Raw genomic sequence first — 19,313 nt, forward strand, 5'->3', positions numbered from 1 at the left:
GGGAATAGGAACAAAGGTGTCGTTCCCGTCTTTGACCTTGTGCACTTGGGCATCAGTCATGAGCAAGAGACCCGCCTGGGTTGAAGTTGCAGTGGCCATAGTAGTTAAGGCAGTGGTGGTCATGGCAGTAGAAGTAGTACCAGTCAAAATAGGAGAAGAAGTGGTGGTAGTAGGAGACATTGAGGAAGCTACAGCAGCAGAAGTAGAGGCAGCAGAGGAAGCCATGGATAAGAAGGGATGAATGAAGAAACGTGCAAGATCACCGGAGAAGGAGGCTACCAAGGAGCAAAAGAAAGTGACAAACTTGTGCGCAAAAGCAAGTGCAGCGGTGAAGATAATTTACTCTAGGGTAAAAGAGAGTCCTAAATGAGGTAAATGGGCCTTAGGTCAAAAACGGGTCCAGGTTAATTCAATCCAAAATGCCAACTCACATCAATTCAAATCAAGCCGCCAAAACCGTTTTCTTCAAAGACAAATTTATGGAGCAGAGTGAACACGCGCCGTCAAGACCATCAATGTCTCATCAAACGGTCACTTGCATTTAATATAGATCAGAGAAGGTTTTCATCGAAGAAGTGTAAAGTCACCATTTGAAGCTATTCGATGAAAATTCAAAAATATAACTGTCGACAGGAATTCAACTTGCCGGAACAGTATGCACATCAAGATTGAATTCCTAGGGGGGCATTTGTTGGGCTTACTTGAAGATCAAACGACTCGAAAAACTACAAACAAGTCGAAACAATCATGTAGATTCCTCGAAAAATGATATGAAGATGGACACCTTCCAGTGGAAAATATTCGAGATCGAGAAGAGTTGTGCTCGAAAACTAGTAAAAGTGTAGTACCAATGGTCACATGAAGGTGGTCAAACGTCTGAATCGAGAAGTTAACATATGTGTGGACAGGTAGGTCGAAAGGTTAATATGAACGTGGGAGGACGGTTAAAGGAAGTTATAACTCAAGACCACGTAGCAAGCATAGTGGATAGCAGTTATGAGTTAGAGGTGTACGTGCACAAAATTAACCGCTCTTGATTGCTCTATAAATACAAGGATTACGGACCGTAACAGAGGTCGGAAAAACTCATACTTGAATTAACTTCTGAAGCACTCTCTGCCTACACACACATATGGCTTTCGTGCACAAGATCGTTTTTGGGTATGACTGACTCTCGGCCACTCTTCTTTTACTTTTTAGGAGTAGAATTAGCATAGTTCTCTTATTTATTTCCTTTAATCACGTAGTTATATTACTTTGATATTGTACCTCTGGAACATTATGCAAGTTGAACTATGATTTGTATTGCAAGTATCTTAATTATTCATTCTGTTCATCTTAGCATTTATATGTGTGAAAATTATTGCTTGTTAATTATAGAAGAATCTTTAGAAACAAGTAATTACTAAAGTTGTTCACTCCTTTTCCTGTTCTTAAATCACAAATCCTAAATTGAAACCATTTACGTGCTAGTTCGAGTAAAAAGAACCCTTAAACGACGTTTTCACCGTAAACACCTTATAAATTAATTTTATTTTTTTTGTTGGGTTATAGGATTAATGGGATGACAAGAGTTCAAGAAATAGAAGGAACAACTCCTTGGTAGATAAAGTAATAAAATTTGATGCAATGCTTCACTGTAAGATATAGATAAGTGGTAGTAGAATCTCTTTCTCCCTCAACAATCTCTATCACAATGTAAGTATTATGTCCAATAACTACTTAATTCTATGGAACTTATGGCATGTGCATTTAACATATAATCATACTTAATTTACAATTCTACAATGAATCTTCCCTTGATTATTATAGAAAGCTAACTCTTTCCATATATTTAAATGGTAGAAATCCCAACAAAAGTTAGAACGATATTCATCTGCTACACTGATTTGTTGTATGTTTTGTTAGTTTTCTTTTCAAGAAAAAATCTATGTTATCAAATTATTTCACAATTGAGGTTATATTTTATTGTGAAATTGTTACAATTTCCATTTAAATTTAATAGCTATAAGTTATGTGGTTAAAATATCTGAATAATATCTATGACAAATGTAAATCTGAAACTAAAAATTATGTTCTTATTCTACGCATGTTATTCAATTTAGGATGTTGTTCTTGTTGCAAAGTTTGAATTTTGGATCAATGAATATTTATAATGATATCTAGAGGTACTTTTCAGAAGAGTTACTAGTGAGAACATGGAACCAAAGGATCTATCCCACATAATGAATTGTCTGTGTCTAATCTTCTATTGAATTTGTTTCCAAGAGCACAAAATTCTGACTCCAAGTTTTGGCACTTGAACTTCTCAATATTTCACTAGAATCAACCATGGAAAATTTGCAGGCAAAGCACTCATTCCCTCTTTGAGTCAACCATTAAGGTATGTAGTAATTAAGTTATGCTTTGTTTTTTAATTTATAATCTAGGTCAGGTTGCTATAATTATTTTTTGTAAATGGGTCCTGCACAGTTGTGCTATGTGAAATTTTGAGGTTTGAGAAGTTTTGTTGTGTGAATAGAGAGGAAGATGAAAAGAGACAAAGGGAATGAATTGGTTAAGAGGTGAAACAAGGCAATTGGTCCTTTCACTATTTATGGGATGTGGTGTTTGACCAAAATATAATTGGGATTTTGGGATTTTTCTTCGAATAGACCAGTGTGTGCATGCAAGCTAAACAAGTAAATATTACAAATAAAAAAGCAAGAAGAGTGTTGAGACTTCAAAGAGAGAAAAAAGTGTACAATTAAACATGTGTATGTTATATACTCCCATTTATTAATTCAATTTTTTTTTACTAGTACCATAAACCTAACTCGGTTATTTAAATTAGATAAATTTTTTCCCCAAGATTCTGGTTCGTAAACAGTATTGATATTTGCACGTTAAATTTTATAAGTTAGTACGTTTTCTATTGGTTAACACTTACTAATTATATATTGGGTTTTACCACATATATAGTAAAATAAATTAATTTTGGTGCCATAAATTTTTTTTACCAGTATTTATCTTAATTGTCAGTGATATTTTTACTGACCCAGATACACCGAACATAATTTAATTGTTTGTGAATATTTTAACAGCTGTTTTTATTTTCGCAAGATTACAAAATAATTGCCACCAAAAATCACTTCTGCTGTAGTTAAGGTTGAAATAGATTTAAAATCCATATTATGAGACAAACTTATAAGTATTTGAGGAAATTAATTTTGTGCTTTTCAGTTTAGCTTTTATATATATATATATATATATATATATATATATATATATATATATATATATATATATATATATATATATATATATATAATTAGCTTCGATTGTTATCACGACATGTGTGGATTTTCCTACAATAAAAAAAAAACCCTTTTTGATATATAGTCACCAATCAAAAGCAAAATGACAAATTACCGGTTGGCTACGCTTTTTCTTGATCCATGAATTTATATACTTTTTTTTGTTTCATTTATTAGAATTGAATATGTCAATAGACTTTTCTTAATGATATTTTAATTCACGATTAAAAAAATTAAGAAAGTAATTTTATATAATGCTGGTATTAAGTTTTAAAAAATATATATGGAGAATGATTTTTTGATTTCATATTGCATGCATTGGTAACCCATTCGAAATTTAAGCTCCTATACTATGTTATATATATATATTTTAATGCTTTGGAGAGGGGGTAAATTGTTGTTGCAACAAAACACAACAAATCCGAGACAATTAATAAGCACCTCCATTATTAATATTATAGCCACGGATAATACATTATTCTAGATTGGTAGCAATAAGCAACCGATGTTTTATTTTTCATACTCTAGAGAGGGGTCAAAAGTAATCAATTTCTCAAACAACAACATGCTACAGATCCGATACAATGGCCTCCACCTGCATAACCACGCATAACACACTCTTGGCTGCAACTTGCTGAGCAAGTTCCTATACAGTCTAAACATGTTACTGTTCCTGCAATGAAGTTAACAAACAAATTCATGCATTTAGCTCATTGCTTTTCACTAAATATAAATCACCTTATTATCAATGATATGAAATTAATGATTATGAGATCTTGTCAAAACATTTATATGAGTAATATTTTACAACCTTTTTTTTTCTCATCTAATTCATATTTTAAAGAATAAATGTCATTACATTACGTACTTTTTCAATGGATAATTTTTTTTTGTCTATCGAAAAATTAATGTAAACATTCACTAAGTAGTCGTTTTGTTTTACCACCTTACAATCATCTAACAAACCGAATACAATGGCGTTGATATTTTTATAACGATCAATATGATAATAAAATCTTAATTTTTTTTCATTAATAAGGACTATTTCTCATCAAATTTGAGGACAATCTCTATAAGAGTTTGACAAGTAACAAATAAGTGGGTATTCTCTCCCAATTTGAATTTTGTTTTTTTTTTTTGTATTGTCAAGAGTTAGGATTCAATCAGTAACCACTTCATGATTAAGCCACTTGAATTCCTCATTACTTGCATCATTTAAGATGGTTTAGAAGATTAATATGATAATATGTTAACCTAACCTTTTAAGGAACTTATTTAACGACAAAAGTATTTGAATAACTAATATATTGATATTGTAAATTTGGAGAAAGAATTAAGGATCAGTTTATTCAATGGAATGAAATTCAGCACATTTTATGCTCTTGCTGTTTCCTGGTTGAGCCCCCTCCCCCAATTAGTATATTTTAATATATAGTCATTCCTTAAATTTTTTTTGATCTTAGTCGTTAAAAATTTATCAAACTTTTTGTTAATGGATGTTACTTGCCTAACATCAAAATGTTTTGCTTTAAACTAAAAAACAACTCAAAATGTTTCATAGATAAATTGAGACGAAGAAGAAATAACACTAAAATGATATGAAATATTTTCATATTTCCGTTAATTAATTTTTTTGTAGTAAAAAAGAACTCATGAGACGAAATGAAATTATAACCTCTATATATTACCTGAAATCAGGAGCAAAGCAATGCACAAAATTCCAAAGAAAAAAGAGTGACTGACGTGGAAAGCCATTTTATGAAGATTTCGCCTTTGAACTCTCGTATGTTCTTCTCTCTTGTAATGAAGATGGTTATAAGATAAGAGGATGACCCTTATATATATATCATCAGTTTGAACAGAAGTTAGAAAAACAAAATTAATAAAATTGTAACATAAAAGAGAGAGAAGGGTAAATGGTATATTGTGCAATTACTGTCTTTTCTGAAAATGATAAGGAATAGTAGTATAATAAGTGAATAAAGTAACTAATATAGGAAATTATATCCAAAAAAAAATTCCACCCAAGAAAAAGTGTCGTCTACATTTTGTGTACTCTAACCAATTAGAAGAACACAGAAGAAAAAAAAGCCTGAATTTAACAAAGTGCTCAAACAACAAAACAATGGTATGAGCACGCTCACCTATAGTTATATAGAATAAAATTGGCATTTAACCAAAGAAGAAAAGGAACAGAAATAAGGGAATCTTTGGTTACAAAAGGAAAACAGTTTAATTAACTACATTCCTTCATTAACTTTGGTATAATAATTTCATTAACTACAAATGGTTGGGTAGGGTTAGTTTTGTAGGTGAACTCGTCTGGTTCGTTTTGCTATATGTGGGGAGTGTTTTCTCTTTCGATGAGAATGCTTTAGCAACTAGTGGGCACTTCTTGCTTGTGCATATTATATAGTTAGCTACTGTATTATTAATAAGTTATTTTGCTAATAAATAAAAAATTATGTACAAAAGTTATTGCAATCGAATGTAAAACAATCAATGTAATATCATGTCGTAGTATCACTGATAGAAAATATTTGATACATTTATTTATATATTATATTGGGTTTAAGTTGGCCTTTATATTTTTCTAAAATAAATATATTTATTATGTTTGATATAGGAGTTTAATTGGTTTTAATTATTATTTATAGTTAATTTTTAGAAATTTTCTCACTTTGATGATAGTGTCTTGTACAAAGAATATCTAAAACTATACATATCTCAAAATTGGACAATATTAGTAGTTATGGAAAGCTAATAACAAAGTCTACAAAGTTATCTTTCATAAGCGGAGCCAATTCATAATTTTTCAAGCCCAAATCACATATGAAGTTGCTGCCTCTACACTTGGGCTGAAATTCACCTTAGAAAAAAAATAAATCGTTAATTAGATAATTAGAGGCTTTATAATTGTTTTTGATTTGGCCACAATTTTAGGTCTTTATAAATAAGTTATTGATGACTTGAGTTGTTCACTGTTGATTCATTTTGAGTTTAAATATCTTTTTGGTCTTTGAAATATACATGTTTTTCTCTCTTAGTCTCTAAAAAAATTTTGCCTAACTTTTTCTTCTTGTAATTTTTTTTTTGTTTTTAGTCTTTGTCGTGAATTTTTTCATTATTTTGGATGACATGTTAAACATCAAGTAGCTTAAATTCACTTGAAACAATGCCTAAATGTTTAACATGTCATCCAAAATAATGAAAAAAGTTATGGTAAAGACTAAAAAAAAAAAAATTAATTACGAAGACCAAAAGTTAAGAAAAAAGTTTTTAGGGATCAAAAGGAAAATTAGAAATATTTTAGAAACAAAAAAATATCTAAACCTTCAATTTCTCATAATTTAGTTTAGCTTCGTTTGCAAGTTTTTCTAAATTCTCTCTCTCTCAATATACGCACACACAAATTCTTTCTTCTTTCTCTTGCATCTTCTTCTTTAAGAATTGTGTAGCAACCAAGGTTGCCATGAGTTTACGAAAATAAGTTAAAAATAAAGAGCCACTATCAATATTGATTTTAAGAAAAAAAAATTAAAAATGTTAAAGTGAGTCAACTCGATTCATCCAACTTGGCTAACTAAGGGTTGATGTTTTAAACAAGTCAGCCTAATTCATCATATAATACATATGATGAGTATATTATGATGAATGAGTTGAATATGAAGATGCAGAGTATGATATGACATGCATTATGTGTATTAGTTGTTTTTGTGATGGGTTCAATGTGGAATACGACATCAAGAAAGGTTCCCTTTGTACAAAAGCTTAGGGATTCACGACCTTGGGAATAGCTAGGTTTGGAAGCCTTAGTTTCGCCAATTGTGTACACGGGGTGTAACTTGGCCAACATCACTAATTATTCCAATGTGTCCTAATATATATTCTTTTAGTGTAGAGTGCTTAGATGACATGACCTAACATGTTCTCCTATGCTACTCTTTTTAGCCTTTAGACAATAGTTGACAATTTACAATCATTTTTATTGACATCACACACATATAGTTTAAGAATGTCCTTGTCCACTACATTACCATAACATAACAATTGTATCTTGGTTTGGTTGTAAGTTGTGAATGCTGAAATGCGTACTATTGAACAGTGTGTTGACATATCTTTTGTTATTTGTTTTGGTGTATGGTTGCATGTGAGACTTATTATGAGAATGATGAGGTTATAGACAAGGTTTAAACCTTGCATTGAGAGTGTTCCGGTAGAAAGTAACATTAGGTAGTAGATAGGATTTTATGTTTTCAGTTGATTGTTTAAGTTAAACATTTTATTCCTATTAATTAGCTTAATTAATATTAGTTTTAATTCTTATTCTATTGTAATTACTATCTGAAATATAGTTTGCTTATTGTTGGTTTTGGTCATAATGTAACATAGTTTGCTTATTGTTTGATTTTATTTATAATGTGATACTTCTACGAGGTTTTATTTTATATAGTAGAATTAATTGAAAAACTCTTTTTACAATTATTGAATTATATGCTATGAAGATATGAGAGGTAGAGTGTTATATGCAATGCACAAGCAAACTATTTATTCTATATAACTAAAATTTATAACAAATTATAAATATAAATAAATGTTATATTTGAATATATAAATAATATTTAAAATTTGGATAAATAGATATCTTTAAACATATAAATTATATATTTTTTGATAGCAACATATAAATTATATTTTAAATTTATTGTAAATAATTTATATTGTAGCACAATATTATTTTTTTAATTATTAATAATTTATTTTAACCAAATTAAATAAGAATTTAAAAAAAATTTAAAAAATCACTCATTAAAGAAAAATCTCTAAAAATGTTCTTGTATAAGATAGAGATTCATGTTTAATATATAGGGACATGATGGGTTGATTTTAGATTTATGATAATAATTTAAATTTGTGTTGTATCACAAGATTATTTTTATTTATTAATAATTTATTTTTAAAATATTAAAATTTAATTCATAAATCATTATGATAAACAAAAAATGACTTAGACAAAAAATAAAGAATATTTTAAAAAAATTTCAGTGAAAAAAAATTCTTAAATACACTCTCATATAAGATTATAGTTCGTATTTAATATATAAGCATTCACTTCTTCCTAAATTATTTTTTTACTTTATCAATCTAGCATTTAATAATTATCTTAACATTAAATAATTACATATCGGTAGAAAAATATGCTCATCATATGATAGGTGAAATAAAATTATTTTAAATATATATTTTCTCAATTTAGTAAATTAAAAATTATAATTTATTGGCTATTATAAGAAAAAAATTTCAAAATTAGATTTTTTTTTTAAGAGTGAAGTTGATACAAAATGTGTTAATTAAAAATGTATGAGATCAATAAAATTAAGTTTATGCATAAAAGATCCATAACATTGTAATATATAGTTCTAAGAAATTAATTTTGTGCTATTCAGATTCGCTTATATATAATTTTCTCTTACCTTTGATTGTTATCACGACATGTAGTTGTTTTCATGCTAATAAAAGATTTCCAGTGACGAATCTAGAAATTTTAGATAGTGGAGACAATATTTATTTATATATTTATAGTATTAACAATTTTATATATAATTTTTAAAAATATAAATATATATTATAATTATTTTTTACAAGTTTTTATATTTATGATTATGATTAAGGATAAAAATAAGTTAGGTCAGACTATGTTATATTATAATTTAGTAAGTTGAAACCTAACTTTTTTTTAAAAAAAAAATACATGTCCTAAATATGATTTATTTATCTTTTATAGATATTTTTTAAATGTTTGGTTAAAACTGCAATCCTAAAAGTTAATATACTTTATACTAATTTAATACTAATAAAAATTTAAAATAAATATGTTAAATTGTATAAAAATCAAGTTTAATTTATTTATAATATAAACATTTTTTAATATCTAGTAAAATATTTTAGATGATAATTTATTTCAAAACATATTTTATAATAATTTTTTTAAATAGAACATAAATCTTCCAATCTTTCTCATTTTGATTTTTTTAATCAACGTATACAATCTTACAATCTTTAATATTTTGATTTTTTAATCAATGTATACATAAATAGAAAGTACAAAAGGTAAATATATATACTGAAAATTTTATTTTATCAAAAATTAAAATTTTTAAAAAAATTAATTTGTTATTAAAGAGTATTCTTTATCACATATGAGAATTAATTTCTTTTGAAAGTTTGATAAATATAAAATAAATGAACAAACACACATATTAAAGCTACTACATAAGCTCTTAACATAAGCTACTATATTATATTTTTTTCATGGGGGTAAATTCTTCTGGCAACAAAAGACAACAAATCTAAGACAATTAAGGACTTCCATTCTTAATTATAGCCACGGTCGAGAATACATTATTTTAGATTGGTAGCAAATTGGTTTAAGCAACCAATGTTTTATTTTTTCATGCTTTAGAGAGGGCTCAAAAGTAATCATTATGGCGCACAACAACATAAAATTCCCAAACAAAAGCCTCCCGCTCTATAACCACGTAAAATACAGTCTCTGAAGCAAGCGAGTGTGCAAGGTTCTAGACAGGCAGCTTCTATATGCTCACATGTTACTGATCCTGCAATGAAGTTAAAAAATTTGTGCATATATAGTTCATTGCTTTTCACAAATTATAAATGAACTTTGTTAACTATGAGACGTATTTCTTACTTCGTTACTTAGTTTACATTTTTGTTAAGTTACTTAGTCGGTTATAATCCTATAAATATGGGACGTATTGTAAGGGTAGACAAGACTGAACTAGCAAACATCGGTGTAAAAGTGTACACGATCACCTAGTAATCATCTAGTGTAATTCTCATTCGTTTTATGTGTTTTTTTTCTTCTTATTTTTGTGTTATTTGTTTATTTCAATCTCGCACAACAAACTAGTGTTGAGGTTATTTTATAGTATTTGTTTACGGGGATATTTTATAAGAGTTATTTTTATAAGGTTATTACACAAACATATTCTACAATGATGAAATATTGTCCGCTTTGGGCCTAAGTCCTCACGATTTTGCTTTTGGTCATTACCCAAAAGGTCTCTCAATCATTGAAATATGTTTGTGCTATATAAGTTGTTATTTGTTATCTTATTTTATCGATGAGGGACTTGTTTGTATCCCAACAATCCTCCCCTCAAACAAGGGACCTAACCTTTCATACAGCGGAATCTGTCTTTATATATCACATTATCATTATAATTTTTTTGTAAGGGTTATTGGTTGTCACCAAATCCAACCTACAGCTCTGATACCACTGATGAGGTTATTTTATGATATATATCATGCTCCTCTGATAAAAATAATTCTTATAAAATATCCTCTCAGACAAATATCATAAAATAACCCCATCATTTAGTATCGTGATGAAAGTTTTGTTGAAGGAACAAGGCATTTGAGTACCTTTCTCCAAGATCACACCACACTTGGAAAAATTTATTCTTGAAAAGAAAGAAGAAAAGACACATTCTTTGATCCTTCTTTCATTGGGTGATGAAGTTTTGTAAGAAGCCATGAAAGAACAGATTGCTTTAGGGTTATGGACGAAGCTGGAAAAACTTTTTATGATGAAGTCTATATGCAACAAGTTGTTTCTAAATAGGAGACTCTTTAGTCTTCGTATGAAGGAAGGTTCGCCTTTATGATGAATTGAATTCTATTTTGTTGGAATTTTGTGATATTTACATGAAAATGGAAGACAAAGATGTAGCTATGATTTTGTTAGCGCCTCTCCCCCTTTTCTATGAGAACTTTGTAAGTTCTCTCAACATTGAGAAAGAATGCATCACATTAGAAGAAGCGAAGTTCAATGTAGTCAAGAGAGCTTCGACATAGAGCATTTGATAATGGTGGCAAACTATTAGCGTTTGCGTCTATGTTTGGACTAATTGTGTCCAATCCTATTAAAGGGTATAAAAAGAAGAAGGGGAAATGGAACAAAAAGCATAAGGTCTACCAAAATGACAAATGTCATTACTGCAAAGAACCAGGTCACTAGAAGAATGATTGTCTTAAGAATAGGAGCAAAAATTTTGTTGTTGCCACTATTTAGAATGATACATCATCAGAGTTTGAATTGTTGATCTATATTGATGATCATCTACATCATTCTAAATAATGGGTTCTTGACTTAGGTTGTTTTTTTCATGAGTCCACATAAAGATTGGTTCAGTGGTAATGTCTTGATGGGAAATGAGGCATCATGTAAGACCGTGGGCATTAGGTCTATATGAATCAAAATGAATGGAGTTGTGATAACATTGACCAATGTTTGGTATGTTTTGGAGTTTAAGAAAAACCTTATTTTCGTAGGAACAATAGATATGAAAGGTTTTAGTTGTTGTGTTAAAGGTGGAATGATGCACATTAGGGGGAAGAGAAAATTTGTGGTAATGTAGGGAACCAAGCAAGGAAATCTCTACATCTTTCATGGTTCTATTGTGACAGGTGTTGTTTCATTTGTATTTGAAAAGTTTGAGAACATTTTATGGCATATGCGTTTGGGCCACACGTCTAAGAAGGGAATGTAGATATTATGCAAGTAGAGGTTACTAGGTAACCATTAGATGGAACCCTCTTCGATTTTTTGAACATTGCATGTTTGGGAAGCAATAAAAATTAAAGTTTCCTAATGTAGTTCACAGAACTAAGGCTACATTGGACTGCATCCATTTATATAGTTGGGGCCCATCACGAGTTCTATCTCTACGAGTGCAAGGTATTTTGTCTTTATCATTAATGATTACTCAAGGATGACATAGTTGTTCACGATGAAATAGAAATTTAAATTTTTCTCATATTTTAAGCACTAGATAATGCTTATGCAGAATTAGATGAGAAAAAAGGTTAATTAAGCGTTTATAAAGGGACAATGGCCTTAAGTTCATCTATAAGGAATTTAATGAATTTGTAGAGATGAAGCCTTTGTTAGACAACACATTGCTCCTTATACTCCACAATAGAATGGAGTAGCTGAAAGGATGAACCGAACCTTATTGGAAAAGGCTAGGTGCATGTTGAATTTTGGTATGAATAAGAGTTTTGGGGCTGAGGAAATTAGTACTACTTGTTTTTGGTGAACTGTTCTTCGTCCAACTACCATTGGGTTCATGACCCCAATTAAGTTGTGGTCTAACAAACTACTAACTATTTCGTGTTGAAGGTGTTTAACTATTCCGTGTTGAAGGTGTTTGGGTGTCCAACTTACTATCATGTGAATGAAGGTAAGCTAGAACCAAGAGCCAAGAAGGGAGTAGTTTTTGTGGGGTATGTAAGTGGAGTTAAAGGGTTTAGAATTTTGTCACCTTCAAAGAAGAAGGTTATTCTAAGTATAAATGTTACATTTGATGAACAATCTCTACTATGTTTGAAGTCTGAAGAGAGTCTGAGTCAACCTCAATAGGTTGATAAAAAGGTGGGGTTTCATAATGAATCATTCAAAAAGAAAAAGGTTCAAGAGTACATCCATCAATAGTCAGAGTCTGCTAAGGGGCAGACTAATGAAGATCGTCCAAGGTAGAAAAGTAATATTCAAAGGTTTGAGAGACAAGTCAAGGCGCGCCCTTGTGAGATATGGTTTTTAAAACATGGTGTCTTATGCCTTGTAGGTAACAAAAAAAGTCAACACATTTGAGTCAGTCATAGTACATGAGGTAATCACTTGTGTTGAGTCTGGAAAGTAGATTAAGGCTATGAATGAGGAGATGAAATCCCTTTAGAAGAATCAAGCATAGGATTTGGTAGAGTTACCTAAAGATATGAGGTTTGTTGGATGAAAGTGGATCTTTAAGATGACATATGGATCACCCACAAGGTTGTTTGTTGGAAGATTGTGTGTTGGTTCGTCTAGTTTGGATTGTTTGAAGCTAAAGCCATCAAGTATAAAACTTGTCTACTGGCTAAAGGTTATAGTTAGAGGGAAGGTGTGGACTATAGTTAGGTGTTCTCTCTTGTAGTCAGACATACATCCATCAAGGTTTTACTCATTCTTGTAGCAATGTTTGACATAGAGTTGCAGCAACTTGATATAAAGACAACATTTCTTAATGGGATGTTGGATGAAGAAATTTTTAAGAAATATCCTGAAGGTTTTGAGGGATGAGGTAAGAAGGACAAGATTTGCAAGTCGAAGAGGTTGCTTTATGGATTGAAGCAATCCCTTAGATAGTGGTACAAGAGATTTGATTTGTTTATTGTCTCTAAAGGGTATATAGTAGGAGTTCTTATGATACATGTGTCTATCATAAGAAGGTGGAGCATGATTCTTTGATCTATTTACTTTTATATGTGGACGACATATTGATAATATCAAAAAACTACTCAATAGTGAATTTGAGATGCAGGATATGGGTGAAACTAAAAAGATTTTTGGCATGAAGACCAGACAAAATCATGCCCAAAATAATGTTTTCTTATGTTTAATGAAATACATTCAAAAGGTGTTGAAACCATTTGGAATGGAGTTTGCTAAACTAGTATGTATTTCGTTGACTATGTCCATTTGTCTCATTGAGTTGAGTCCTACTCAATTTGAATCGGAGAAGGATTACATGTCTTGTGTTCCTTACACCAATGCAGTAGAAGTCTTATGTATGCAATGGTGTGCATTAGACCAGACCTAGCACAAGTTGTTGGTACTGTGAGTTGGTATATGCACAATTCGAGGAAGGAACATTGGCAAGTAGTGAAACGTATCTTCAGGTACCTAAAAGGTAAAACTAACACTAGATTCATCTACAAGAGTGATGTTTCCTATGGACTTATTGGTTTCTCAGACGTTGACTAAGTTATTGATTAATTTGGACACAAGAAGGTCGGTGATAGGGTATGCTTTTATAATTGGCAATTCCATTGTTAGTTGGAAAACAACTCTTCAACCTACAATTTCTTTGTCAACAGTCGGAGTTGGGTAGATGGCTTTGGCTAAAGCAGCAAAGGAAGGCATTTCACTAAAGGGTCTTATCAATAATCTAAGGTTTCTGCAAAAGAAAGCTACCCTATTTTGTGATAGTCTAAGTGCAATCTGTAACGACTCGCCAAGACCGTCACACTACGAAACAATACTACACACTATTGAAATATATATACTAAAATAGTATAATAAAATATTTACAACACAAGTTGCTAATCAAGCAACCAACAACAACCAGTTATATACAACAAAATATGCTACTATAAGGTAGCATACAAAAAAAATCCAACTCTAGACACCTCCTGTGGCCTCTAACAGCTATCAACTAGCCTATCCCTGCCCTGCTCCCATACATCATATGATCATTACAGTCCAAACCACATGAAAACATGCAAGGGTAAGCTAGAGACAATAAACAACTCAGTAATTAAATATGCAACACAACAACTATATAATCATCTTCACATCCGACACAAAAGACAAACAACACATATACTATACATCTTAACATCATTTCAACTTGATTCAACATATCAACACTGATCAATACTTCAACATAACTACTGTACAAACCATTGGAATAGTTAACATATTCATCATAACAACAACCAACACGTGTATTACACACCTCTCAACAACACATGTTTAAAAGTAACTTACAACACAAGTGATTTAGCGAAGCTAGCATCATCATCAACTTGTTCAACATACAACGCACAACACTTTAACAACACACATCTCAATAACACCTTCACATCACATCAACATATACAACTCATATCATCACAATATCAACTCATCAACACATATGCGTCGTCACGCATTTCAACTCGGAGATCTCCTACAACTGAGATTGAGCAATCTAAGTGGCTAGGTCTTACCGAATCGAAAACACAGAACCTTTTTGGGCTTGCTAGGTAAACAAAAAATTTGGATATCAATCCACAATACGATAAAAGTTTCTCTGACTTTGCCACTTAAACAAGGAAGTATAGTACTCTGTCAGGATAGAACAACTGGGTTTAGGCCTACCACGACATTAGCTAGCTCAACTAAGCCACTTATGGGATTAGCCTACCGACTATCCTCTAAATACTACAACTCTCTGATACTCGATTAGGAACTAAGTTCCCGACTTCGTACTTTACTAAAATTGGCCGCTTGTAATCGGTATAACTCGACCTATCCCCTATACTATGGTCGCTTCATAAATGTATGCCTTGACCTTGCCCACACACGGGACCAACTAAGTCCTAGAGGAGAACAACACAACGTCCACTCCAAGGGACAACTTCCCAAGGAGGATTTTTCAACAAATTGGGCTCTCAGAGCACCACAACTATCTCAATCCACACAATGGGACGAACAACTTCAAAACATCTCCTCTAGTCCTAGTGATCAACAACTCATCATCACAGCTCAATCAACTTACAACTCAACAGCACAGCTCAGCTCAACAACTTAAACAACATATAACTTTCCAACTCATCATCTCAATCAACTTTCAACTTAAACAATGTGGTCAATTCACAAATTTAACAACACAATTCAACAGTGTTTAACAACATCGTTATCATCTCATCAGCTCAATTATCAACTCATTTCAACTTTAAACAACACAGTCAACTCAATAGCTTATCAGCTCAACTCAGAATTTACAACTCAATCATCATAAAATAATATATTTTCAACACATGACACATCATACAACTTTATAGCAACATACAACTCTCCTCTAACAACTTATTAGCAACACAGTCTACTAATAACTTCTATATAAATCTCAACACATCTACACACTTCACATCATGCTTCTCAAAACTCACAATATTATCATCATGCACTTCACAACTCTCAACTAGATTGTCTCATCATATTTCGTAATATATAAATAGTCCACACATAACATATAGCAATTTTAACAACATAACACATATTCAACACATTTCTATTTAGCACAACAACTCATTTAACACCCATACACAATTACACAATTTCACAACTCAACTACAACATGCATCTCATTTACATCCCATCTTTATCACAAACATTAATTACCAACAACATCATTAATAAATATTTAATCATATATTATCAACACACAACATTTTCATCACATAACACAACTCATACTACATGTTTACAACTCATCTATCACGCCAACTTACACACCCAAACAACACCAAACAACCTAAGCACCCAAAACTTGAAAATCAGCAACTTCAACCACATGCAAGCATAAACTTCATATAACTCAAAAAAAATCTCAGATTCAACATGCAACTTTTCAAGACATCAAAATCATCAAAAAATCCATTTTTCCCAAAACCCCGAAAAATGAGATGTTCATCAATCCAACCACTAATTTCTTAACATTCATGCACCAAATGAGTTCTTAACTCACACACGACTAACAAATCTAAAATTTAGCTTCCCTTACTTGAAGATTGACTCTGAACAGCCAAGAATTTGAGAATAAGAAAAACTTTCCTCTGAGCTCGACTCCCAAACTTCAATCCTTCAAAATCAAGCTTCCTAGCTCAGAGTCCTTCTCTCTAAAACTTCTCTCTAAAACTTGTTTCTAAGTTCCCTTCCTTTCTCCTCATTTGCATGCATGAGGCCTATTTATAGAATTCTGCAGTGGCCAGAATGGCCTGTTTCGAATCTGGAACGGCTTGTTCTGCACCCTTCATCATGTGTAAAACTCACATGCAGAATGATTCGTTCTTAAACCAGAATGGACCGTTCTCAACTAGGATTTGTAGGCCCATTTAGTAGTTTGGAACGGCCCGTTCTGGGCTACTAAATCACTCTTGTTTTAGTAGTTTGAAACGACCCGTTCCATCTTGGTAACATCCCGTTCCAGTCTACTAACTACGTTACAGAATCTATTTGACCAAGGATCAAGTATATCATGATCGAACCAAACACATTGATGTTCAATACTACTTCGTTCATACTAAGAAAAGGAATGAATTGTAGAAGACTGACAAAATGGATAACCCATAATATATTTTCATAAAGACCATTCCTAGGAGAAAATTTATGCATTGTTTGGACTTGCTCAATGTAGATTGTTAGACATAAACATTGTATTGTAAGGTCTCGTGTCAAGGTGGAGATTGTTAATTATGACACATGTTCCTTACTTCGTTAGTTAGTTTACATTTCTGTTTAGTTAGTTAGTCAATTATAATCATATAAATATGGGATGCATTGTAAAGGTAAATAACATTGCACTAATAGATTAGGTGAGCGAGTGCGCACGATCGTCCTATAATCATCTCGTGTAATTCTCATACTCTAAAGTCAATACAGTTAATAATCATTCATTTTACATGTGTTTTTTTTTTATTTAAATTTTTGTGACATTTATTTATTTCAAACTTGCACAACAAGCTTAATTATGAATGATATGAAATGAATGATTATGTGATCTTGTAAAACATATATATGAGTAATATTTTCGAACCTTTTTTTTTCATCTAATTGTTATTCTAAAGAATAAATGTCATTGCATTACTTTTTCTGTAGATATTTTTTTTCTATTAAAAAAATGTAAGCATTCACTAAATAGTCGTTCTTATTTTACCGCCTTACAATGACCTAACAAAACGAATATAATTACGTTGATCAATTTTATACCAAGTGAATATGTTAACAAAATATTTAAAAGATTAATATGACAATATATTAATCTTTTAATGAACACATCTAATGAAAAAAAATATTTGAATAGCTAATATATTGATAATTTGATATTGTAAATCTGGAGAAATAATTAAAGACTTTATTCAATTTCGGCTCAATAGTGAGAGTTAGGATAATATACAAAGGATTATGTCTGAACTTTGATATTTTCATTGCTATTCTGATGGATAAAAAAAAGAGTTTAAATAATTAAGTAAAATTCAGCTCGTTTTATGCTCTTGTTGTTTATGGGATCAAAGTTGTGATCTCTTCTCACCCAATAATTAATATATTATAATTGTTCTCATTTAACGTGTTCCTTAAATAGTTTATGATAATAGAAATTAAAAATTAATTAAAAAATTTGTTAATTGATGTTACTTGCCTAACATCAAAATCTTTCATGAATAAAAAGAGACTTAGAAGAAATAACACTAAAACGATACAAAATATTTTTCAATTTCCGTTAATTAATTGTTTTGTAGAAAAAAAAAACATGAGACGAAATTATAACCTCTATTTATTACCTGGAATGAGGACCAAAGCAACGCATAAAAATAAAATTCCAAAGAAAAATGATTGACCGACGTGGAAAGCCATTTTATGAAGATTTCGCCTTTGAACTCTCGTATCTTTTTCTCTCTTTGTAATGATGATGGTTATAAGACGATGATCCTTATATATATATCATCTGTTTGAAGAGAAGTTAGAGAAATATAATTAAGAAATTGTAACATAGAAGAGAGAGACAAGGGAAAATGGTATATTGAGTTACTGTCTTTCCTGAAGAATGATATGGAGTAGTAGGATAACAAGTGAATAACGTAAGTAATATGAAATAATAGGAAATTATATCCCAAGAAGCCATTCCACACAAGAAAAAGTATGACCTCCATCTTGTGTACTCTCTAACCAATTTAAAGAACAAAGAAAAAAAGAAGCTTGAATTTAACAAAGTAGTGAAAGTACACAAACAACCAAAAAAATTGTAGCATCAACAAGTTCACCTATAGTTATATAGAATAAATTTGACAATTAACCAAAGGAGAAAAGGAACAGACGTAGGAGCTAGCTTTGGTTCCAAAAGGAAACAGTTTAATTAGCTTCATTCATTCATTCACTTTGACGTTACTTTGGTAATTGGTATAATACTTTCACTAACTACAAATTGTTGGGTATAGGGTTGCTTTTGTATGTATATGGAGTCGGCTAGTTTGTTTTGCTTTATGAGGCGAATGTTTTCTGTTTCAGACCTTCTTAAACAATTATTGGGCACTTCTTCTTATTATATAGTTAACTTCGTATAATGTTTTGACAGTGAAAATCACTCTTCACGAGTGTAAATTAGTTACTGATTTTCAGTTTCTTATCTT

At 30.8% G+C, this 19,313-nt stretch overlaps 2 long non-coding RNA genes across 2 annotated transcripts; both read right to left on the reverse strand.

Annotated features, from left to right (window-relative positions):
* Positions 1 to 3,716: 3,716 nt before the first annotated feature.
* Positions 3,717 to 5,619, reverse strand: LOC109814832 (uncharacterized). The gene is made up of 2 exons (XR_002241107.2): positions 4,985 to 5,619; positions 3,717 to 3,969 (listed from the first exon to the last, which is right to left on the reverse strand). It is a non-coding gene; the product is annotated as an uncharacterized LOC109814832 (long non-coding RNA).
* A 4,028-nt stretch (positions 5,620 to 9,647) lies between these two features.
* On the reverse strand, positions 9,648 to 18,823 carry LOC109814834 (uncharacterized). Its single transcript, XR_002241108.3, has 2 exons — positions 18,468 to 18,823; positions 9,648 to 9,913 (listed from the first exon to the last, which is right to left on the reverse strand). It is a non-coding gene; the product is annotated as an uncharacterized LOC109814834 (long non-coding RNA).
* Positions 18,824 to 19,313: the final 490 nt, after the last annotated feature.

This window comes from Cajanus cajan, chromosome 4 (assembly GCF_000230855.2).
Source record: "Cajanus cajan strain Asha chromosome 4, NIPB_CcT2T_4, whole genome shotgun sequence".
Taxonomy (NCBI): domain Eukaryota; kingdom Viridiplantae; phylum Streptophyta; class Magnoliopsida; order Fabales; family Fabaceae; genus Cajanus; species Cajanus cajan.